The following is a 25,944-nucleotide window of genomic DNA, read 5'->3' on the forward strand; positions in this document are numbered from 1 at the left end:
AACATGCTTATATGTTGCTGAAAGGGAAATAAACATTTCAGAATCACAGAATTGCAGGACTGTTAATCAGGACCATTCTTCACTCTCTCCAATGATTAAACCCTACTTTAATATGCCCACCAAATAGGGTTATCTAGCATCTTCACTGGGCAGTCACATGTATTTTCTCTTTTGTTATTTACAATCCTGTTAGATAAATATGAAGAATAACCCCATTTTGCAAATGAAGACTTAGCTCATCAGTATTAAGAAACAGCAACGGATAATTACCAGAGCAAGAATTAGGACTTAGTTCAGTCAGAATCCTCAACTTTATTCTGTATTTTCCCACGTCAAGTTTTCCTTCTCCTTTCCAGTGACGGGACTCATTAGTACCCAGGGTATTTCAGCTTGTCTTTTGGTTATTGTGATTATGAGAAAGCTTATACTTTAATGAGGCTGAAATTTGTTCCTATTGGGCTTCTTCAAAGTAACTTTATTTATTGATATTTATATATAAATATGTGGGAACAAGTGTGATAATTTTCTTACATAATGATCCTTAAAGAATATAAAGAGAAATCCTACTGGTATCTCCTTTTCTTTTCTTCCTCAAGTTATGTATTCCCATGTCTTTCAAATAGTCTCTCTTGGGACAGGATTTCTAGTTACCTTGCTGTCCCGTTCCTCTCTTCTGAACTCATTTCATTTTAAATCAGCCTTAAAGTGAGGCTCCTAATTGACTGAAATCTGGAGCTGGAAAAAGGGATCAACTGATACAGTGGCTTAGATAAAACGGAAGTTTCTTTCTATAGCATGTAAAAGTTCAGAGGTGAGTGGTCTGAGGCTAGTAGCATTGCTCTGTGATCTTGAGCACAGGCTTCCAGGATTTCTACAACCCTCATTTCCCAGCCAGCAGTGTGGGAGACGAACATGCAGGGAAAGCAGCTCTATCTCTAAGAACATGATTGGAGGTTTTGCATATCACTTCCAAAATTATTTAGTGGCTACACCTAGCTGTCAGGGAGATGGGAAATATCACGTCAATCTGGGCAGCCATATTTCTGGTGAAAATTCAGTATGTTCTATAACTAGAAGGAGGAAAGGAAAATGGACCCTGGAGGACCCTTGCAGATTCTGCCACCTAGAGTAAGGTGAAGATAAAAAGGAAAGGAAAAGACAGTGTATCTTGTTGGCCAGAGCATGGAAATAGGAGCCAAGAAGTTTTAGTTTTCTTATTTATCTGGCCTCTACCAAGTCACTTAATTGTTAACTTTACCTTTAGTTCTAAAAAAAAATTAATTATATTCCATTTTTTCTATTTCACAAAAATATTTTGATTTAGTTATAAAAGAGATTTTGCTTGCTGAATTAAGTGATTTTACAATGGAATTATAGCCAATGTGACTATTCTTTAAGTGATCTCTTTGGAATGAACATATGATTAGGACCCAACAAGGTGGAATTATAGAAGACAGAAGATTCCCAAATTAGAGAAATGGCAAGGAAGTTATTTAGAAAAAGTTTTTGTATGTTAAGGTTCTTCAGCAATTATTTTCCTTAAGGTTTAATATACCTTTGCGGGGGGAAAAAGTTTGGAGTTAACATTTTTGTTTTGTATGGTTTATCAGAACTGTAATGTGATTATTTCCCCCATTGAGTGATTTTGGAAGATGTAAACTGGTTCTGATAATTCTTTCAGAGATGTCACTGATATGATCATTGGTTGTACCACAGATGAATCTAAACATTTAGAAGTTGCACCATAAATGAACTCTAAGCTCTGTGGAGCTCTGGGCATTTTTCTTAAGCCTTCGTACTGCAACTTCTACTCATAGACTAGAGCATATAACCAGAGAGGGAGAAAATGTGTCTTCTTAAGGAAGGATTCAGGATCAAAAAATGTCAACCCACTCTGTATCCCCCAGGGTTCTCTAAAGATTTGGATATGTGAACATGTGAATAGGCCCCAGACTGCCCCTGAATAATATGTGTATTGTTACTACTTTACTTCTAAGAAGCATAGGTATATCTATGCTTCTTCACATACTTCTTGCTCAGTTTTGCCTCTGGTGAGGTGGTCTATGAGAGATTCCTGTTGTAGAAGGTTTGGATCCCCTTTTCAAGCCCAACTGTCATAATCGGGACCTGTAGCAGAGACTGCTAGAATCTCTCCCCTTCCTTCTTCCTTTCTAACAGACTTTGATCCTGGGTGTGCCATCATGTCCAGCCAAACGTCAGCATTTCCCAGTGTCTCTTACACACAGGGATTGAGGGGGCCGCTGGCATGGACAAAAGTCACTGGATAGTCCCTCCATGATAGCGTTGAGTCAGGACTAAGCACAGTGAGGTGTACTATTATGCTGGTATCCCTTCTTTTTCTCTTCTCCCTGCAATGTGAATGTGATGGCAGTAGCCAGGAGCTGACGATGAAAGGGGAGAAGACAGAAGTAGCCTGAGTCTCTGATGACTTGGGAGCCGCCATACCAGCCTGGGACTGCCTGTTCCCTGATTTCATCTATATAAGACCCCACCCCCCAAATTGTTTATACTACTACTGTGTCTCAGGATGAGTTTTATAGAAAGAGAGCTTCAGACAGGGATTCAGGGGCAAACTTATGAGGGAGGGAGTGAAGCAGGATAAGGAAAGGTGAAGCAGGAGAGCGACAATGTGGTCTCAGGTAAAGTCTAATCTCTGCTCTAATCTCAATGTGGTCTCAGGTAAAGTCTAATCTCTGCTCTATGGAGATGTGGGGAATCTCTGGAGCATAAACTGCCCTGTAGAGTTGTCCCACTTTAAGGCAAAGGGGACAGCCTTTTGTACCACATGTAAGGTAGTCTCTTGCTGTGAGCTACCCCCAGAAGGGGGTGTGTGCATAATTTCCTGGACAAGGTCATGTTTGTCAATGGAGAACAGTTTTCCAGGGAAGAGGGACAGCGTGAACCATCAGCTGATGCCTCAGAGAGTCTGGGGTCTGGGTCCTGGACAGCCGAGGAAAGTGGTCCAGGCAGAGCATTGCAATGTCTTGTATAGTCTACTTCTTGCATTGCTCATAACCACTTGCTTCTCACATGTTCATTCCATCCAACCACATCTTCTCCAGGATTCTAGGTTCAAATTTCCTGGGGAAATTTTCAAGAGAAGGGTTAGTGGGATGAACTCCAGAGCTGCTGCTTTCAGTCCTGAGGCTGTGACTGATTCTCATCATCTCCCTTCTCTGTAGCCCACGCTAGACAATTCTCTTTCAGCCAGTAAGTACTTCTTAAGTGTTGGATGATCCAGACCCTCATCCCTAAGAGGTCTGAGGCCCCTGGTTAATAAGCCCTTATCAGGCAGTGATTGCTCTACTTTCCCATTTAGAGTTGAAATTGAACATGAGACTATCAAGAGATGCCCCAGTAGATTATCTGGGTGTCAAATTCCTTCCTGTCTCCCTTAAATGACGGCCATCCTATCACCTCACGACCATCAGCATTAATTCTTCCTGATAGTATGAAAACTTTTCTTCTGTGACTGTTCGTCAATTGACACAGAACCTTAAAGTAATCAAGTGGCACCTTTGCTTTAAATTTAGTGTCTTTCTTACTATGTCTACTGCTGGAAGTGTCCCCCTTTGAGCATCAGCACCTCTAGAACCACAGAGCCTAAAGTTGTGGATATAGGAAGCACATATTCTCCTCCTGGTCCCTCAGAGTGACAATGAGAAGCCTCACTTCTACTTTCATTCCTTGGTTGCTAGAATATTTACTGCATTCTTTTTTCCCTCTTTCACAGAAAAATTGTGATTCCGAATGCTGCTAGAGCTATAAAAGTGCTTTTTAACCTGTTGAACAGAATGGTATTTTAATGTTAGTTTAGTCGATGTTGGTATTCCTCAAGTGATCTGTTTGGAATGAGCCTACATAAAATGACTATTGGTTTAAGAGTAGAATGTCTCCCCAAGGTAGGCACCTCATCCTCAGGGTGTCATCTCTACTTGGCTTTCTGTTCACTGGACGTACCAGGCAGGTTCCTGTCCCAAGGCATTTATTCTCGCCGTTTCCTCTGTCTACAGTGTTCTTCCCGTAGACGTCTGCATGGCTCACTCTGTCCTTTCAGGTCTTTGCTCAACCATCACCATCTCAGTCATGCCTTCCTTGGCCTTCTACGTAAAATTTTAATCCTGTTCAGAGCACTCTTCATTTGCTTTCCATGCTCTATTTTGTGTCCTTAGCACCCAACATTATCTATTTATTGCACATTTTACTTTTGTATCTTATTTTCTATATCTGTCTCATAAACTAGAATAACAAAAGCTCTATCAGGACAAAACAGTGTCTGGTTCTACCTGCTCAGTAATTATTAGAATTAATGAAAAGAAATCTATTCCATAATTGTTGGTTACTTCTCCACTTTAACCTAGGAACTTCTTGGTTTATGTTGTAAATGTGATGAAATGGGACTTTTCTTCCTGAGTCCCCCAAAAGAGAGTGTATCACTGAAAGTTAAAGAAGATGGAAATTATAATCAAACCTCTGCCTTCAACAATCAGGATGCAAAGGCTTCAATGGGTCTTGAATATAACTTGGTCACTCTTGTATTTTATATATGAGGAAATTGAGCCTCAGACCTAAGAAGCGACTTGCCTCGGATCACGGAAAGCAAGTGGTGTGTGTTCATGGAGAACTCAGTCTCCTCAGTTGCAGTGCAGTGCGCTGTCAATCACGCCTTTCTTGATCTGTTGTTTACAAACTAACATATTCTGATAACTTTTGAACTGAGATGTTCTTAATAATTGTAATTTTTGAGAAGAAAAACATTTCAGATGTTAGCAAAACCTTGTTTAGCTTTTCATACATAATTGTTTATACCCAGTAAATGACTGTTAAAATATTTGTATATACTAATATACATATTTTTACTACATATAAACATAATAAGCTATGTTCAATTTTGGCACGGTGCTCATGTTCTAAGAACCCTGAATGGCAAAGAGTTGTTATTGTATTCATTCATTTATTTAACAAGTATCTATTGAATACCTACTGTGTGCCAGAACTTATCCTAGGTACTGAAACTTGAGGAATTAATATCACATCTGAAGCCCTTGTAGAGGAGACAGATGGTAAACAATTAACAAAAATAATTTCAGATAGTATTACGTACTTTGAAGAAAATAAAATAGGGGCATGAAATAGAGATTGGACCAGGAGAAGTTTCTAAGAAACTGACATCTTGAAGAGACTGAAGGGAAAGAACCAATCAGCCACTGATGATGTGGGGACAGAGGGGTGTAGACAGACCCCAGCGAGGGCAGAGGTCCGTATGCTAGAATAGGTTTCTCATGTTCAAGCAGGAAAGAAAAGGACACGTTGATTGCAGCGTTGAAAACAAAAGGAAGGTGGGTAGAATATGAGGTCAGAAAAGAAGCAGGAGTTTGATCATCGAATCTCATAGTCCTGGTGAAGATCTTGGGGAGCCATCGTGGGAAGTGGTTTAAAGGGGGGTAAGATTTTTAAAATTCCACAATGGTTAATTAGTAGAGAACATGTCTCAGAGGAACGAAAGTAGAAAAAGGAAAGCCAGTAAAATTACAGAAAAAAAATAGTCAACAGATGAAGGTGGCCTGGAAAAAGGAGGTTACCATGGAGATGGAGAGATCACATCATATATCTGTAGGTACCATACCAACCATTGCTTAAGCAACCGGATGGTATGAAGTGTTTGGGTACATGCAAACTCTTCCTGGTATGACAAGGTTAAAATGGCTGGTAGATTGTGAGGATTCCATCAAAAGAGAATACATGTGTTGCAAATCTAGTTCACTGCATGGATTACTGGTTTAAGAAGATGTTATTTTAAAAAAAAAGATGCAGGGAGGATTGTTCTGTGGTCAAAGTAGTGTAGAGAACAAACCCAATATACTCCCATTTAGAGATTGACAGTGCAGAGTAGCATATTAAAAATTCTGAGGAGTCTAGCAGTAAAGAAAAACATTTAACTTTGTCTTTCCCGCACTTCCTTAGATCCACTGTTCAAGAAACCCTGCCTCTTTTGCTTGCTTACAGAATGCTCACTTGTAAGCTGAGGGGACATGGTTTTTGAAAAATCTGATACAGTGGAAAGAGAACCAGAATAAGAGATCATTATGCTGTACCACCATCAGTGCCTTTGTTTTGTGTGCTATTGGACATAACACTTTTCTTGTTGTAACCTTAGTTTCCTCATCAGTCAAATACAGGGTCACAAAAACTGGTCACTAACTTCTCTTTCTTTTATCCAGTTGTTTTGTGTAAACCTGTTTTTATATAAATCCTCCAAGGCCAGTTGCTTTACGTGAAGCTGCCAACTCAGCTGAAATGATAGTGTGGTGGCACTGCTTCAACCCCTTCTCTGTCTCTCTCAGCTGATGACTTTCTCTCTTTATACTATCTGAGCATTTTTACCATCTTCACTTGGAAATAAGACAATTAGTAGCTGGATTAGAATTGCCGCTGGCCCAAGGTCTGAATCTCCTAGGAGAAGAGTTATAATACTGGGAATGTGGGACAGATGCCAATCGGATTTAGAGTAGAGCTGGTATACTCACTTAGCGGTTACTAGGCAACTGCGCAGGGCGGGATGGAATGAATGTTGATACCCAGACTGTGTCTTGTGAGCTGTTTGCTTCACGTCTCAAGGGCTACATTTCCTAGCTAAAAAAAGGTTGAGTGTTGAGAAAACATTCTCTTGTTGTTCAGAACATTTTCTGGAAACAATGAAAATACAAGCCATGTTTCTGCACGTTGAAGGTTCTGTTAACTCTATTGACCAAAAAGATCTATCCTCCCTCCCTTCCTCCCTCCCTCCCTCTCTTCCTTCCTTGCTTTCTTTTTCCTTTCTCATTTTGAGAAATGGGTAATCATTCTCTATTTCTCAGGGCCTTGAACATTCCTTAGCTGTGCCTTTGGGAACCACCAGCCACCCTGAGAAATAGGCAGAACAAAGGAAGACCATCAGGAGGCTGGTAGAGGAAATGGGGTTAAAAAGCCATGAAAGTGGGCTTCCCTGGTGGCGCAGTGGTTGAGAGTCCGCCTGCCGATGCAGGGGACACGGGTTCGTCCCCCAGTCCGGGAAGATCCCACATGCTGCGGAGCAGCTGGGCCCATGAGCCATGGCCGCTGAGCCTGCGCGTCCGGAGCCTGTGCTCCGCAACGGGAGAGGCCACAACAGTGAGAGGCCCGCGTACTGGGGAAAAAAAAAAGAAGCCTTGAAAGTGTAGAGGTAGAAGAGAGAATGAGAGAAAGGTTAAGAGAAAAATTGATGGAGAAGTCCTTAATTTGTAGAAGGTAAGTTGGGAAGAAGAAGCAGTTTCAAACTGGTGTTAATGCTTTCAGTTCGAAGAGATATAACAGCTGCTAAGCCAAGTCCATTGGGGTCTCTATCCCTTTCCTTGTTACCGGATATGGTAGTAATAGAAGAAAATGTATTAAACAATCTATCTCCATACGAGAGAACTTGGTCTTTGGTAGCTCATTGTGTGAGCTTTTCCTCAGATCCTGGTAATCCATTTTAGGGAGGGAGGTGGGTATAGCATGAGAAGCAGGAGAGGGTAGAGTGAATTGGAGAGGGAAAGCCTCACCCGGGATAGGAGAAACTGATAGGTTGGAGATGTAAGGAGAAGGACGGGGCAAAAAGAATAGAGAGTCATGAGGGGAGTTAATGATGGCAAGAATTTTAGTGAGGTTGAGAGTGAATTGGGACAGAAAAAGCCTTTGGAGCAGGTGTGGGGTGATGACAGGGGAAAGATGATTTGAAAGAATATTTCTATGCACTGTGAATTGGAGCTCCTTGTCCGTTATTGAGGAACTTAAGTAAAGATTGTCATGGCTTGTAATTGCTTCTGATTGCTGTCTATTTGACATGACACAGAGCAGAGACTAGGTGACCTGCAGTCACAATTTATATGAAGATTACACAAAAGTTGGCAAGCAGTGGAAAAGCTGAGTGGGGAAAATGGGAAGAGTATATATATATATATAGAAGTAAGTGCATAGTAAAGGAACTGTGAAGTGTTTACTCTTTTCACCAAAGACTTAAAATTCTAAGCAAGAAAATTTAGATCTACATGCAGTTTTGGATTATAGAAGTGTACTATGAAAATATTTTGACATTCACATAACCCGACAAATCCAATTCCTCATTTTTAAGAACATGTTGACTGTGGAATCTTTCTGGCTTACTGTAAGAACACATCTCCTGAGGGAGAAGAATAAATGGAGCAGATTTCCTGGTCTTGGCGTTTGTGATTTAATGATTCAGTACCTTTGAAACAAATTTTAAAATACTTGATCCAATTATCCACCCTTATCCCAACACACTGTTGTCACTGGCTTTGACCTCCTGACATTTACTTTCCGTCAATGTTTTTCACCTCGCTTGCTGTCTTACTTCCTAGGCTGCATCTGAAGAGGCTGGACATAATGAAATCATTATCTTATTTCTGTTTACGTCAATGTCCACCAGGGCTTTGCACTGCCAGCAATAATTACCCCAGAACTCTGGTGAAAGTTCAGTACTGTTTGAAGAAAAGTATCGGTATAGGGAATTGTTTCACACACGTGTTCCACAGGACACTGAGCATGCAAAATACTGTTCGGTAAAAAGATTCCGTAGTCACATCTGTTTGATACATACTTGAAGCAGTGCTGGTATAAGATAAAAAACATTGAGTTAAGCACGAAGGGACTTGGTTTCTAGTACTAGTCAGGCACTTAGCCCTCTGTGTGTCCTTGGCAAGCCACTGCCTCTCTGTAGGACTGTAAAATGGAGGTCACATTATTTGTCTTCCCTGTGAGAGAGGGTTGTAGCCTACCATTTGATTATAGTTTATAGGTTAAAGTCCTGGCTCTGTGGTCAGAGAGGCTTTATTGGTATTCTGGCTCTACTTCCTAAAGCTATGTGACTAGGTCAAGTTACTAAACTTACCTGAGCTTTAGTTTATCCTTAGGTGTGAATAATATATTTATCTCATAGGGCTGTTAGACTTAGATATAAAAGAATTAATTATCATCATAGTGCTACTTAAATACTTATTAGAACAGTCATAATTAATAGCAATACTATAATTAACAGCAAGAATGATTATAATTATTACATTTATTATTTAAAGAAAAAACACTGATAATAGTCGCAGTAACAACAGAGTAACTATGGTTTATTGAGCACCTTTTTCCAGGGAGTATTCTAAGAGCTTTACTTCATTATCTTATTTAATTCCCAGAAAATCGTATAAGGTAGGTGTCTAATTATCCCCATTTTATGGAGAAGGATGCTGTGGTTCATAAAAGTTAAAGTTGCTCAGTCTCAGTCAGTAAGCGGCAGAGTGAGATATGCAGCTGTTCTGTCCAGTGCCAGAGACTTTAAACCTAACCTCTCCCCAGGTTCAATGTCCTTTTAACCCGCCCTTTGGTGCTCTTGGCCTCTCTGCCCTCCACCTAGGTAAGGGCTCTGAAGGGAGCAAACTTGGAGTTCTCTTTAGAGTTCATTAGCAAATCATTACAAATGAAAATTAAAGACGTGTGGACAGGATAAGAACTGCTAGAAGTACTTAGATTTCCCTACTGATTTTTTTTTCTTTCTGAATGGCAGTATTTATTTAAATGTCTAACTGTAATTGAGAAGATAGTGCCGTAACTTGAACGTAAAGAGAGAATTTAAGTACTGATAACTGATTTAAAAAAAATAAATAAAGTGGGTAGCGCTGAGTTCTCAGAGAGGTTATTGCTCTGTGACGTCCGTGAAGGCAGGAACTGAGACCTATTTGACGCGTAGTGCATGTTTTGGAAATGTTGGAAAGAGGGTTTGAAGCTTTGTAGGTCTTGGAAGAAAAATGGGCAAGATTGCCATCTAGTGGACTCTGAGTCAACTTCAGCTCAAAAAATACTAGCAGTGTTTGAGTGAAATTTATCTAAAGTGGTAAGTAACACTAATGGGTAATTTATTCAGATATACAACAGAGAAATATTACCTGGGTCAGACCAATACTCACGCTGAATTGTGAGTTGGCAAAATCAGAAGACGAAGGAGCATTTTAGCGGTTCAGATGCATAGGACGTTAGTGCAAAAGAGAATCTGAGATTAACGTATTTAATCTCCTCCTTTTACGGCCCAGGGAAGGACAGCAACTCATTTAGGTTCACCCGAGAGTGATAACTAGTCAGCAGGCTTCTTAATTTCATGTCCAGTGCTTAGACTTTTATATCCATCCCAAATTTACAAGTTCTCCCAGTTAGCCACTATAGATTCAGTTACAAAAGAAGATAGATGTGATAAGTGGTAAAGTCTCCCAACTCTTTTGGAAACATCTCTGTGCATACCATGGCATAGTATTGAAACATATCAGTATCTTACTGAGGGGTCAGAAGTGTTTTTCTGTATCTGCTGTTTAGGGATTTGTTAAGTACACACATCTGAAGAGTGTATTATGGGACTGTTGTGATTTTGTTGACTTTCATTCTATCCCCATACAGCCATTAACTTTTGACTCTTGTGCCTATGTTTTTCATAGAGAGAAGCTGGAGGGGATAGAAATGACAAAATGAGTGTTACCACATTTAAATGTCATATTTAAGATATAGAGGAGGAATGTAACCCCTGTTATGAATCATGGCTGTGTTCCTTCCAGGCTGTATTATATGGAGTTGGTTTCTTTGTTTCTCCATCTCTAGAATGGAGATGGTGATAATGTGTACTTCAGCTCAGGGTCCTCTTGAGATTTAAGAGATGAAGCCCAAGTTTTATGCACCCATTGGTGAACTGTAGATGAATCATTTTACAATGGAGGTGGGAAAATGGTAATTTTCTTCTTTTTTTCTACATTGATTATCTGGCGCTCTTTTAAGAAGACGAACTTTTTCCCCCTTCTCTCTCTCTCTCGAGTACAACTATGGACTCATTTTTTTAAATCCAAAGTGTTTTAATACATTGCCACTATTTTCCTTTTATTAAGGCTCACAATGTTGCAAATTTGGTCAATGAGAGCTTCTTGAAGCTGGCTCCTCTGTTCTTTCAGGTACGTGATTACCTCCTTACTTCTGGCACAAAGTGTTTCAGGCTCATCTTGTACTTTCCCTAACCCAACCTGGAATTAGCACTAAAAAGAACGGAGAATATATTTAGAAACTGAGGTCTGAATACTAGATGAAGCACTATGCAAATGTTTTTAAAACCCTGGTATTAAAAGAAGATGTAGAGAAAAATGCAACCAACTTTGTGAACTTTGTCAGATGACCCCTCTGCCTGGTTGAATCATCCCTCAACTTATTTTAATTATTATTTCCTCAGAAAATACCAGAAAAATCTGAGGTCCGTCTGGTTTAGGATCATTTCCCTGTAACAAACAAGGCTTTGCTCAGTATTCATCACACCTCAGAATATTCAAAATCTACCTCATCTGAAAACTCAACTAGGAAGGAATCTTCTTCTAAGCTTCTGTGGTTGTTGACCACATCCAATTCCTCACAGGCTGCCAGACCGAGGGCCTCAGTTTCTTGCTGGCTGTTGGCCAGAGTCCACCCTCAGTTCCTTGACATATGGCGCTCTCCAAAGCGCATCTTAACTCATGGCAGCGTGCTTCCTCAAAGTCTGCAGGGAAGAGAGGGTATACATTATAATATGCAAGGGGTACATTAGAATATGTTATGTCATCAAGAAATTGACATCTAACTATCTTTGCTGTATTCTAATAGGGATATGTGCAACTCACATTCAAGGGGAGGGGGTTTAAAAAGAAAATTCTTCTTTTTAAAAGACTGCCAGATAATCAATGTAGATAAAAAGAAGAAAATTACCATTTTTCCATCTCCACTGTAATAATGATTTAGCTATAGTTCATCAATGGGTGCATAAAACTTTGATGTCAAAATATATCTGAAAACAGAATGTTCACACAGGCTCAAAGTATCAACCCACAAATATTTAATAGTACCGGAAAACATACCTTTACAACAGAAATACCTAACGGTTACCAACTTAATCAGGTGATCAAACTTAGTATCACCAATAGTTGTAATCTGCCTCCTGAAATCTTCAAAAAGTCAACATCATGGAAAACAAAATATTAAGTTTGAGGGGTACCATGCTCGATTATAAGAAACCAAAGAGTTCTCCCATTTGGGAGAGCACTGGAATCACAACTAACTGCTGAACAGTCATCAACAGGAAGACACTGGAACTCACCAAAAAAGATACCCCACATCCAAAGACAAAGAAGAAGCCACAATGAAACAGTAGGAGGGGCACAACCACAATAAAATCAAATCCCATAACTGCTGGGTGGTTGACTCACAAACTGGAGAACACTTATACCACAGAAGTCCACCTACTGGAGTGAAGGTTCTGAGCCCCACGACAGGCTTCCCAACCTGTGGGTCCAGCAACGGGAGGAGGGATTCCCAAAGAATCAGACTTTGAAGACTAGCGGGATTTGATTGCAGGACTTCGACAGGACTGGGGGAAACAGAGACTCCACTCTTGGAGGGTACACACAAAGTAGTGTGCACATCAGGACCCAGGGGGAAGGAACAGTGACCCCATAGGAGACTGAATCAGACCTACCTGGTAGTGTTGGAGGGTCTCCTGCAGAGGCAGGGGTGGCTCTGGCGCACCGGGGTGACAAGGACACTGGCAGCAAAAGTTCCAGGAAGTACTCCTTGGTTCGAGCCCTCCCAGAGTCTGCCATTAGCCCTACCAAAGAGCCTGGGTAGGCTCCAGTGTTGGGTCGCCTCAGGCCAGACAACCAACAGGGAGGGAACTCAGACTCACCCATCAGCAGACAAGCGAATTAAAGTTTTACTGACAATCCAAAACCTATGGGATGCAGCAAAAGTAGTTCTAAGAGGGAAGTTTATAGCTATACAATCCTACCTCAAGAAACAAGAAAATTCTCAAATACACAATCTAACCTTACACCTGAAGGAACTAGAGAAAGAAGAACAAACAACACCCAAAGTTAGTAGAAGGAAAGAAATCATAAAGATCAGAGCAGAAATAAATGAAATAGAAACAAAGAAAACAATAGCAAAGATCAATAAAACTAAAAGCTGGTTCTTTGAGAAGATAAACAAAATTGATAAACCTTTAGCCAGACTCATCAAGAAAAAGAGGGAGAGGACTCGAATCAATAAAATTAGAAATAAAAAAGAAGTTACAAAGGACACCACAGAAATACAAAGCATCATAACAGACTACTACAAGAAACTCTACACCAATAAAATGGACAACCTGGAAGAAATGGACAAATTCTTAGAAAGGTATAACCTTCCAAGACTGAACCAGGAAGAAATAGAAAACATAAACAGACTGATCACAAGTAATGAAATTGAAACTGTGATTAAAAATCTTCCAACAAACAAAAGTCCAGGACCAGATGGCTTCACAAGTGAATTCTATCAACCATTTAGAGAAGAGATAACACCCATCCTTCTCAAACTCTTCAAAAAATTACAGAGGAAGGAACACTCCCAAACTCATTCTATGAGGCCACCTTCACCCTGAAACCAAAACAAGACAAAGTTACTACAAAAAAAGAAAATTACAGACCAATATCACTGATGAACATAGATGCAAAAATCCTCAACAAAATACTAGCAAACAGAATCCAACAACACATTAAAAGGATCATATACCATGATCAAATGGGATTTATCCCAGGGATGCAAGGATTCTTCAATATATGCAAATCAATCAGTGTGATACACCATATTAACAAATTGAAGAATAACCATATGATCATCTCAACAGATGCAGAAAAAGCTTTTGACAAAATTCAACACCCATTTATGATCAAAACTCTCCACACAGTGGGCATAGAGGGAACCTATGTCAACATAATAAAGGCCATCTATGACAAACCCACAGCAAACATTCTCAATGGTGAAAAACTGAAAGCATTTCCTCTAAGATCAGGAGCAAGACAAGGATGTCCATGCTCACCACTATTATTCAACATAGTTGTGGAAGTCCTAGCTATGGCAATCAGGGAAGAAAAAGAAATAAAAGGAATCCAAATTGGAAAAGAAGAAGTAAAACTGTCACTGTTTGCAGATGACATGATACTATAAGTAGAGAATCCTAAAGATATCAGCAGAAAACTTCTAGAGCTAATCAATCACTTTGGTAAAGTTGCAGGATACAAAATTAATGCACAGAAATATCTTGCATTCCTATACACTAATGACAAAAGATCAGAAAGAGAAATTAAGGAAACTATCCCATTCACCACTGCAACAAAAAGAATAAAATACCTAGGAATAAACCTACCTAAGGAGGTAAAAGACCTGTACTCAGAAAACTATAAGACACTGATGAAAGAAATCAAAGGTGACACACAGATGGAGAGTTATACCATGTTCTTGGATTAGAAGAATCAATATTGTGAAAATGACTGCATTACCCAAAGCAATCTACAGATTCAGTGCAGTCCCTATTAAATTACCAATGGTGGTTTTTACGGAACTAGAACAAAAAAATCTTAAAATTTGTATGGAGACACAAAAGACCCCTAATAGCCAAAGCAATCTTGAGGGAAGAAAACGGAGCTGGAGGAATCAGACTCCCTGACTTCAGACTATACTACAAAGCTACAGTAATTAAGGCAATATGGTACTGGCACAAAAATAGAAATATAGATCAGTGGAACAGGGTAGAAAGCCCAGAGATAAACCCACACACCTAAGGTCAACTAATCTATGACAAAGGAGGCAAGGATATACAATGGAGAAAAGACAGTCTCTTCAAGAAGTGGTGCTGGGAAAAATGGATAGCTACATGTAAAAAAAAAATGAAATTAGAACATTTCCTAACATCACACACAAAAATAAACTCAAAATGGATTAAAGACCTAAATGTAAGACTGGACACTGTAAAACTCTTAGAGGAAAAAATAGGAAGAACACTCTGACATAAATCACAGCAAGATCTTTTTTGACGCACCTCCTAGAGTAATGGAAATAAAAACAAAAGTAAACAAATGGGACCTAATGAAACTTAAAACTTTTGCACAGCAAAGGAAACTGTAAACAAGATGAAAAGACAACCCTCGGAATGGGAGAAAATATTTGCAAATGAAGCAGGTGACAAAGGATTAAATCTCCAAAATTTACAAGCAGCTCATGCAGCTCAATATCAAAAAAAAAAACAACCAAATTAAAAAATGGGCAGAAGACCTAAATAGACATTTCTCCAAAGAAGACATACAGATGGCAAAGAGGCAAATGAAAAGCTGCTCAACATCACTAATTATTAAAGAAATGCAAATCAATACAATGAGGTATCACCTCACACCAGTTAGAATGGGCATCATCAGAAAATCTACAAGCAACAAATGCTGGAGAGGGTGTGGCGAAAAGGGAACCCTCTTGCACTGTAGGCAGGAATGTAAATTGATACAGCCACTATTGAGAACAATATGGAGGTTCCTTAAAAAACTAAAAATAGAATTACCATATGACACAGCAATCCCCCTACTGGCCATTTAGCTTGAGAAAACCATAATTTTAAAAGACAGATGCACCTCGATGTTCATTGCAGCACTGTTTACAATAGCCAGGTCATGGAAGCAACCTAAATGCCCATCGACAGACGAATGGATAAGGAAGATGTGGTACATATATACAATGGAATATTACTCAGCCATGAAAAGGAACAAAATTGGGTCATTTGTAGAGACTTGGATGGAGCTAGAGACTGTCATACAGAGTGTAGTTAAGTCAGAAAGAGGAAAACAAATATTGTATATTAACGTATATATGTGGAATCTAGAAAAATGGTACAGATGAACCAGTCTGCAAGGCAGAAATAGAGACATAGATGTAGAGAACAAACATATGGACACCAAGTTGGGGAAAGTGGGGTAGGGGGGCAGTGGGATGAACTGGGAGATTGGGATTGACATATATACACTAATATGTATAGATAACTAAAAAAAAAAAAAAGAAAGAAACCAAAGAGCGTACCAGAAAGTGGGAATTATGGCAGCCCCCTTAGAGTCTGTCCATCACACTGATGGATATGACATTTTACTTTGGGGAATGAGATGATACACACATGAAGTGCAATATCAGATGGTTATAAATCTACAAAGTGAACAGAGTAATAAGATGGAGAATCGTTGGATGGGGCACCTTACCTAGTGTGTAAAGATGAGACCTCTGGGTAAGGTAAAATTGGCTAAGACCTAAATCATGAGAAAGGCTAAGTCGTGTGAAGATGTGCAAGGGGCAAAAGAGTGAATAAATGCAAAGACTCTGTGATAGAAATAAATTGGTCATAGAAGGAGGCCAGGAAGCCTAGGGGAACTACACAAATTGGTTTAGAGAGATGGGCATTTACAAGACCGTATGGGACTTGTTGGGCATAGAGTAAAGAGTTCAGATTTTACTTAATTAAAATTTGAAGCCAGTGGAGCAGCTCTACACTAGAGAGTGAGATGGTCTGTTTTTTGCTCTTAGAGGATTCATTCTGACTCCTGTTTTTTTGAATGGACCAAAGAGGGAGAGTGGAAGTAAGGGGGACCAGTTTAGAGGCTGTTGTAACAATCCAGTTGAGAGATGATGATGATTTAGACCAGGATGAGGGTAATGGATTGAATGAGAGGTGGTCAGATTCGGAGTATATGGTTGAAGGCAGGGGCTCTGGGATTTCCTAATGGGTGAAATAAGTGACTGAGAGAAGTCGTGATGTGATCAATCGATTGGGCTGAGCATTTGGGTTGATAGTACTGGAGGGAGGAGGGATACAAAGAATCAATGTCTTAGAGCATTTTCTTTTTAATAGACTATTTTTTAGAGGAAATTTGACGTTCATAGTAAAATTGAGAAGAAAATACAAAGAGTACCCATATATACCTCCCTAAACATATGCACAGATTCCCCTGCTATCAACATTTCACGGCAATGGCAGATTGTTACAGTCTATGACACGTGATTATCACCCAAAGTCCATAGTTTACATCAGGGTTCACTCATGGTGTTACATAATCTGCGGGTTTTGACAAATACAAATGACATATATCCAGCTTCAGAGTATCACACAGAATAGTTTCTGCCCTAAAATTCTCTGTGCTCTACCCTATTCATCATTCCTCCCCGTAACCCTTGGTAACCAATGACCCTACTGTCTCCAGAGTTATTTATTTGTTTGTTTATTTTTTTCAGAATGTCATATAATTGGAATCATACAATATGTAGCCTCTTAATAATTTTTTTTCTTTTAGTAATATGTGTTTAAAGTTTTTTCATGGCTTGATAACTTCCTTTTAATGCTTAAAAGTACTCAGTTGTCTGAATGTCCCATAGTTTGTTTATCCATCACCTACTGAAAGGCATCTTGGTGGCTTCCAAGTTTTGGCAATTGTGAATAAAGCTGCTGTAAACATCCATGTGCTGGTTTTGGTGTAGACATAAATTTCCAGGTCATTTGGGTAAAAACCAAGGAGCACGATCACTGGATTGTATGGTAAAACTATGTTTAGTCTTGTAAGAAACTTGGAGCATTTTTTATTGTATTAAATTCCATACACACATCCTCTTGTTACCTCCTCTATGTCAGATATATGCTACCACATCTAATTGCTTGTAGGCTACTGCCACTTCTATATCAAGCCTTTTTGTCATTGCCTTACAAATTTTTTTGGTTCTCCAAGATTAATGTAATGATGTGGGTGCCATCTAGTGGACATAAAGAAAATGTGTTTTGATAGAACAAGAACAACCACAGAAAGATTGATTAAAAATAACTAAATCGAAATCTTATTCAATTGTGCTAAATAAGAAAAACGTTTCAGTGCTTTGGACCTTGAACCCATGTTTGGACTACAATGGGGTCCAAAACTGGGCAAGGCATGGTAGAGAAAAGAAATAAGCAAAGATTAGTCAGCAAGTTAATACCCTGAATATGTTCACCAAAATGATTTGGAGTCTGCATACATATACAGAGATTTTTCGTGTGTGTGTGTGTGTGTGTGTGTGTGTGTGTGAGTGAGAGAGAGAGAGAGAGAGAGAAGAGAGAATATTAAAGAATAAAACATGGCGATTGTCTTCAAGAAAAAGTGCAAGATGTAATGATTCAATATTTAAATTGTAAATTATAAATGGAAGGAGAGGGAAACCCAGAGGGCAGAGGGCTCAGGGAAGGTGTCGCTAAAACACTGTGAACTGACATGGTTCTTAAAATATGAAGAAGATATGAATAGGTGTCAGGGAGAACTATCATGAGGAGAGGATAAATTCAGAGCAGTAGAAAGCAAAGTTTGAATTCTAGACATCCGTCCAGAATACCAGTATCTATTTGTTTTAACCCATTTGGACTTAAAGAAGAGGTAGAAAGGGTAAGTGAATTAATTCAACAATTTCTATAGGAGACTAATGAAGAGTAATTGTAATAGTAATAAAAGGTGATGCTAGTATTAACAACGATGGTGAAAGTAAGAGCTAACCCTGATGTATTGCAGTTACTAATATATGTAGTCATTGTTCTAATTATTTTTACATGTATTATCTCATTTAAACCTCATAACACTCCTGTGAGGTAGGTATTATAATATTTCTCATTTTAGTTTGAGGAAACTGAGACAGCAATTTTTTTTATAACTTTCACTAAACCACAAAGTTAATAAGTAGAGGAGTCTGGATTCAGACCCCAAAGTCGGCTTTCTAAGACTTATGATCACTTGAATTCTGCTAGATAGAGTGAAGCAGTTGGGATGGACAGATTTAGGAACCTGAACTGTGGGTCTTGTTCTGTGATTTACATACCTTGGGGAAATCCCATCCTGTTCCTGGGCATCAGTTTCTTCATCTACTTAGTAAGCATATCAAACCATGTTGCCTCTGATGTGTCGCTGAGTTCTAAAATATGTGATTATATTTAACTGGGATGTTCAGTGTTTTGTTCTGATAGCTGAAAAAATCCCAACCCTTGAGAATTTATGTTCAAATAAAGGGATAATATAATGTACTCCTAATTGATCATACCTCTTTCCTGACTTACATGTGAGGTAGGGGTTTAGACTGCCCTACGTGGACAAGTCTATTGCTATTTTTGGGGCGAGGATGGTGCTGTGGATTGGAATAGTGTCGGAGAGTCAGCTCAGTGAGACGGGCAGCCATGGAAGGCTCTCCATCCTTGACTCACTTCTCCTTCACCACTCGAATCTATGGAGTCCTATTGACAGAACTCACAAAGCTCTCTTGAATCCATCTGAAGCTCTATCGAATCTCTACAAACTTCTCTTGAGTCTGCTCAGAGCACTCCCTCTCTTTATCCTGACTCAGGACATCATCCTTGTCTCCTAACGGGTCTTCTGGCCTCCCGTATGGCTCCTTTCCATCCGTTTTTTTCACTCTGTGGGCCGAGTTAGCCAACTGGATGATTCTGCTGCTGACACTCCTCCAGTGGCTTTTCACAGTGCACTTGGGTTGAGTACCTAGAATTCTCATTTCTTTCATGTGGTTTAGGAGGCATTTCCTGTTTGGACCACTGCTTGCATTCCAGCCCAGGCTACGCCACTCCCTGTTGAATTTTACCTTTTATCCATTTCTTTCTGCCTATTCTTTGACCTCCAGGCTTCTACAACAGGCTGTTCTGGAATAGGCCCCCTCCACAGCCCTCACCCCAACACCACCCCAAGGCACTGCGTCTGGCACTAGGTTTCAGCGGAGTTTCACCATCATTGAAAAGCTCCCCTAACTTCCATCCTTGCCGTAGCTGACCCTTCTGTATGTGGCCATGACATCCTTCAGTGCAGTGGTCCTAGCACCTACCATATGATGAGGCTGTTGCCTGAAGGACCATATGCTGTTACCGTCATTGCCTACTGGACTATAAGAACCTCAGAGGCAAGAACTGAACCTGCCTTGTTCACACCAGTGTTTCCCGTTTGAGAACAGTGCTTACTACAAAGCAGATGCCTAATGAGTGAATGAATGAGCACGGGAAGGAACCAATCAAATGAAAAATCAACATTTAAATACCTCAAAGGTTTATGGAAGGCCAGGGTTACGTGGGGACTTCAGATCATATAGCTGAACTCCCATATAGAGTCTGCTTGCTTTGCACACACTGTGCAAAGCACCCAGCATCAGCTAGTCATAGACACGATAAACCCCAGAGCTACAGAAACCTTCAGCCTCTGCTGCTCTTTGGAATGTTCTGACCCAGAGACTCCCCTGAGTCTCCCCTGACTCAGACTGAACTGCTGAGCAACATCACCTAGACATGTGAGCCCCTTCTGATTCCCTCCCCCAGGAATATCTTGCCTTCTTCCCCTGTGGTTGGTGACCCCCTCTTGTGGTGCCCACTGGAAGGTCTCATGCTTTGAGGGACTTGCCTCCAATCCCTTCCCCTCATTTAAACTCTCAGAGCATTACCCAAATAAAGCGGGTTGTGCTACTGCCACCTTGTGGTCACTTTTTTCCCATCATCGATGGCAAAATGCCTTGAACTCCTTAACAGTCTTAAAAATGAAGTTGAGTTTTATCTTAAGAGTAATGGGAAGTAATTGAAGGGTTGTAATCATAGGGATGACATGATCTTACATTCTAAAAGATGTCTCAGTTGGAGAGGACCAAGAGGGGAACAAGACCAGTTAAGAGGCTGCTGTTGTAATCTGTGTGAGTGGAGATGGGGCTAGATTAGGACAGCACTAATGGAGATGGAGAGAAGGTAAGATAAATTTCAGAGATGGAGTCAGTAGGACTTCCTGATGGATTAGAAGAGGGAAAATAAAGAATCAAGGATAAATATTTGAGCAACTAGATGGATGTCATCATGCCCATTTAAAAGGTGAACAAGATGAGGAGGAACAGATCTGTGGATTGAAGGGGAAGTAACTTAAAAAGCCAGTCTTTGATGTATTAAGCTTAAAAACATAATAGTGACACACACCCACCTTCCTGTCTCTGGAAGCTTGTAGAATCTACTCTCAGCAGCGTCCTACAGTGTCACTGTGTGAGGGTGACTTGGAATGAGTTTGTTTCATCTGTTGTTCTGAGAATTTGATCTGTCACTACATGCCCTTTGAGTCTAAAACATTTTTTTGGAATAATTTTATCAGTTTACTTCTCTAAATTCACTTTTCTTTTTTCCTTTCTAGAATGGAATGCCTAGGCTGGTTCCATAATTTAAAAAGAAAAAAAATTTTTTTTGACCTAGAGAAGTGAATTTTGCCAAAGTGGTTTTATTTATTTATTTAAAAATTTTTTGATTTTATATTGGAGTATAGTTGATTAACAATGTTGTGTTACTTTCAGGCGTACAGCAAAGTGATTCAGTTATACATGTATCTATTCTTTTTCAGATTCTTTTCCCATTTAGGTTATTACAAAATATTGAGCAGAGTTCCCTATGCTATACAGTAGGTCCTTGTTGGTTATCTATTTTAAACATAGCAGTGTGTACATGTCACTACTTTCTAATTTCTCTCTCTGTCTCTTTGCTCTACTTTCTAGTTTCCCTAAGCTGTATTTTCTAGTCCCTTTGTGAGAATGAAATTTCTGCTGACCTTTTTAATATGTAAGAACTCTGTTGGTTTTCAGAAACGTACCAATTTTCACATCCTATTCATGTTTTATTGATGAGAAACCTGCTGTTAATGCTCTGAAAGTTTTGGGGGATATCATCATGATTTTATTTAAGCTTCTTCTCATTTCTTGGCTTTCTATCAGTTGCATGTTATACTGGGGCCTTCTTGGCTTTCTATCAGTTGCATGTTATACTGGGGCCTTGATCTTTTCTAAAAATGATTTTGTAAGATATTTGTGTTCCTTGATGTTTTTTCTTATTTAAGACCAGGACACTTGAAATCAAGTGGAATTTGGGGTGTGAGATTGGTGCTCCTCAGCAATGGGTTTTACTGAGGGTAATCTGGAAGGACCATTTTCTTGGCAGGGTATCCCCACAATGTGAATATCTTTAGGTTTCTCCTCTTACACTCATCAGATTTCCAGAGGAGGTTCTCCTAATGTCCTGCCTGAAGGGATAGGCCAGGCTGCTAGTTTTCTGAGACCAAGAAGGAGCAGAGGATGCCAGGACTCAACATTCAATAGTAACTATGGGCAGAGTCTGGAAAAGAAGAAACATCCATAAAGGAAAGAGAAAAAGAACCTAGTACCCCATCATTCATAACCTAAAAGCAGTCAGCCTACAGTTGAATCGGGAAGGGGAAAGGAAGCTCACTTTGACATAAAGATTAAAATGTTAATCAATACATTTGACTGGAAACTGCTTGTTACTGAATTGAGACAAAGTTTCATATGTTAAAGATTGCCTGACTTTTTGTTATCTAAAAGTGACAAGAAAAGTCTTGGGGACTACAAGAGTTTTCATTAAGGGATAGAGAAAGGTCACCCACTGAGCAGGGTAAAAGAGGAAATTGCAACTTTTATGATAAATCCTCATGGTTCCTATTTATTTCAATGCCTCAGTAATGCTTAATTAAAAATCTAAGGTTAACTAGCATATTAACCTTTTCTACTAAAATTACAAGGGGTTTAGAGTATTTTATCTCTTACCGCTCCCAATTTACATGCAATTTTTCTATAGTGTTTATCACTTTTTGAAGCCCACAATTGATACTTTTTTCATACAATGTTTATATTTTCACATTTATCAACTTCTTTGTTCCCTTTTAAAAAATTTCAGAACTTCTATCTAGGTCATCTTTTAATTTTTCATCATCGTGAAATACATCCTTTAGGAATTTCTGAAGGTTCTGCTGGTGGCAATCTCTCAGAATTTATTTGCTGAAAACGTTATTTTTAGATAGCTTTATTGGGTTCCTGTTTCTAGATTGGCATTTACCCTAGCTTCCATTTTTGCTGTTAGGAAGCCTACTGTTAGTCGAATTGTTCTTTCTTGCAGGAAATCCATCTCTTCCCCCGGACTGATATTTATTTATTTATTTATTATTTTATATTGGAGTATAGTTGATTTACAATGTTGTAGTAGTTTCAGGTGTACAACAAAGTGATTCATTTATACATATACATATATCCATTCTTTTTCAGATTATTTTCCCATATAGGTTATTACAGAATACTGAGTAGAGTTCCCTGTGCTATACAGTAGCTTCTTGTTGATTATCTCTTTTATATATAGTACTGTGTATATGTTATTCCCAAACTCCTAATTTATCTCTCCCCCAAACCTTTCCCCTTTGGTAGCTATAAGCTTATTTTCGAAGTCTATGGGTCTGTTTCTGTTTTGTAATTAAGTCCATTTTGTATCATTTTTAAGATTCCACATATAAGTGATATCATATGATATTTGTCTTTCTCTGACTTCATTTAGTTTGAGAATCTCTGGATCCATCCATGTTGCTGCAAATGGCATTATTTCATTCTTTTTTGTGGATGAGTAGTATTCTGTTGTATATATGTACCACATCTTCTTTATCCATTTATCTGTTGATGGACACTTAGGTTGCTTCCATGTCCTGGCTATTGTAAATAGAGCTGCAGTGAACATTGTGGTATGTGACTCTTTTTTTTTTTTACATCTTTATTGGAGTATAATTGCTTTACAATGGTGTGTTAGTTTCTGCTTTATAATGAAGTGAATCAGTTCTACATATACATATGTTCCCATATCTCTTCCCTCTTGCGTCTCCCTCCCTCCCTCCCGCTCTCCCTATCCCACCCCTCTAGGTGGTCACAAAGCACCAAGCTGATCTCCCTGTGCTATGTGGCTGCTTCCCACTAACTATCTATTTTACATTTGGTAGTGTATATATGTCCATGCCTCTCTCTCGCTTTGTCACAGCTTACCCTTCCCCTCCCCATATCCTCAAGTCCATTCTCTAGTAGGTCTGTGTCTTTATTCCTGTCTTACCCCTAGGTTCTTCATGACCTTTTTTTTTTTCCCTTAGATTCCATATATATGTGTTAGCATACGGTATTTGTTTTTATCCTTCTGACTTACTTCACTGTATGACAGACCCTAGGTCCATCCACCTCACTACAAATAACTCAATTTTGTTTCTTTTTATGGCTGAGTAATATTCCATTGTATATATGTGCCACATCTTCTTTATCCATTCATCCGATGATGGACACTTAGGTTGTTTCCATCTCCTGGGTATTGTAAATAGAGCTGCAATGAACATTTTGGTACATGACTCTTTTTGAATTATGGTTTTCTCAGGGTATATGCCCAGTAGTGGGATTGCTGGGGCATATGGTAGTTCTATTTGTAGTTTTTTAAGGAACCTCCATACTGTTCTCCATAGTGGCTGTATCAGTTTACATCCCCACCAACAGTGCAAGAGGGTTCCCTTTTCTCCACACCCTCTCCAGCATTTATTATTTGTAGACTTTTTGAAGATGGCTATTCTGACCCGTGTGAGGTGATACCTCATTGTAGTTTTGATTTGTATTTCTCTAATAATTAGCAATTTTGAGCATCTTTTCACATGCTTTTTGGCCACCTGTATGTCTGACTGATGTTTTAAATCCTTTTCTTTGAATTAATCCTTTGCGGTTACACTACACGGTGCCTAGCTGTGCCATTTCTTGTGATATTTCCTACTTTGACATATATCGCGCTTAATCCTCCTGTTTGGGTTGTGGTAGTGCTGCTTCTAACTGTGCCTGGTGTTTAGCAACCTTCTTTTTACCCTCCCAGGGGATAAACCTCTAATGCTCTGGCAGAATGAAAGGAGGGGAGGAACACTTGCCTGAATTTGTGGAATAAGAAAGGGGATTCGTTTAATTGCCGGAGGCAACAGGTCCTGGGCCTTGAGTCGTGCCTGGGAAAGAGAAAGTGGTCTAGGTCTAATTGAAGTCCCCTCTGAGGATACAAAGACATGGATCCTTGGGTCTAAACACAAAACCCATGATAGATATGGAAGCATGGAGTCATTATTTTAAAAAGATGCTGCCCAAGAGGATAGCCTGACAGGATACAGGAAACCCAGCATTAAAAGCTTGTGGGGTGTATTTCTGGGAGTAGAAGATGAAAGTGGGGTTGGGAGCAGCCAGATGGAGAAGCACAGATGCTCCTGGACAGGAGCTGGGATGGAGGGGCCGGCGTGGGAGACTGGAGCACTCCAGGAAGTCTACGCCCTCCTCTGTGTATGTGTTGTCACCTCTCCTGTTCTCTTTGTTCTTGTGGCTTGAGTCACACCTTTAAAAACATTTAAAAGGTTTCATGAGGCTTTAGGAAGAAACAAAATGAAATGTGTATGTGCACAAAGATTCTTAAATATTTTTAAAGTATTTAAGTTGTATTTCATGCAATATTTGAAATAAAGATTATTTGTAATATTGAATTGTGTTATGGTGCATAATAATAACCAAACACCTGTGACCCCACTCCACAACCTAACAAAGGGAACAGTATCCATTTTGTTAAGATGCCTGTGTGGGCTCCTATGGCATCCTCTTCCCACTCTATTCTAAGAATCTTCCTCCTAAATTTGCATTTTCTTGTTCATTTTTACTTCATCTCATAGTTCTGAAAAATTACTATATTAAGATTTATCTAGTGTGTTGATTGGTAATTCCAATAATTAAATCCTCTGAGGTCAGAATCTGCTGACACTCATTTATGGTTTCTTTTCTTTCTTCTTTTCTTCCTTCCTTCCTTCCTTCCTTCCTTCCTTCCTTCCTTCCTTCCTTCCTTCCTTTTCTTTCTTTCTTTCTTTCTTTCTTTCTCTCACTCTTGCTCTCGCTCTCTTTTTATTTTTTTTATTTTAATGAGCACATTTAGGGTTGAACTTGATCATGGGATAACACAGGCCCTAAGTTAGGGAGGCTTTGGTTCATGTCATACTTGTATTTGCTTCTGCTGGACCCCAGGAAGTGCTGCCAAGCAGGGACTCCTTTATTTTCTTGGCTTGGGCTTTGCCTGACCAGACACATGTTCTCCATTTTGACTCCAGACACAGGTGAGAGCAGGCTAAGAGTGGATCATCTCAGAGGATGCTGGATGTGAAGGCTTTTGCAGCC

This window comes from Mesoplodon bidens, assembly GCF_964165515.1.
Source record: "Mesoplodon bidens genome assembly, chromosome: 4".
NCBI classification, from domain to species: domain Eukaryota; kingdom Metazoa; phylum Chordata; class Mammalia; order Artiodactyla; family Ziphiidae; genus Mesoplodon; species Mesoplodon bidens.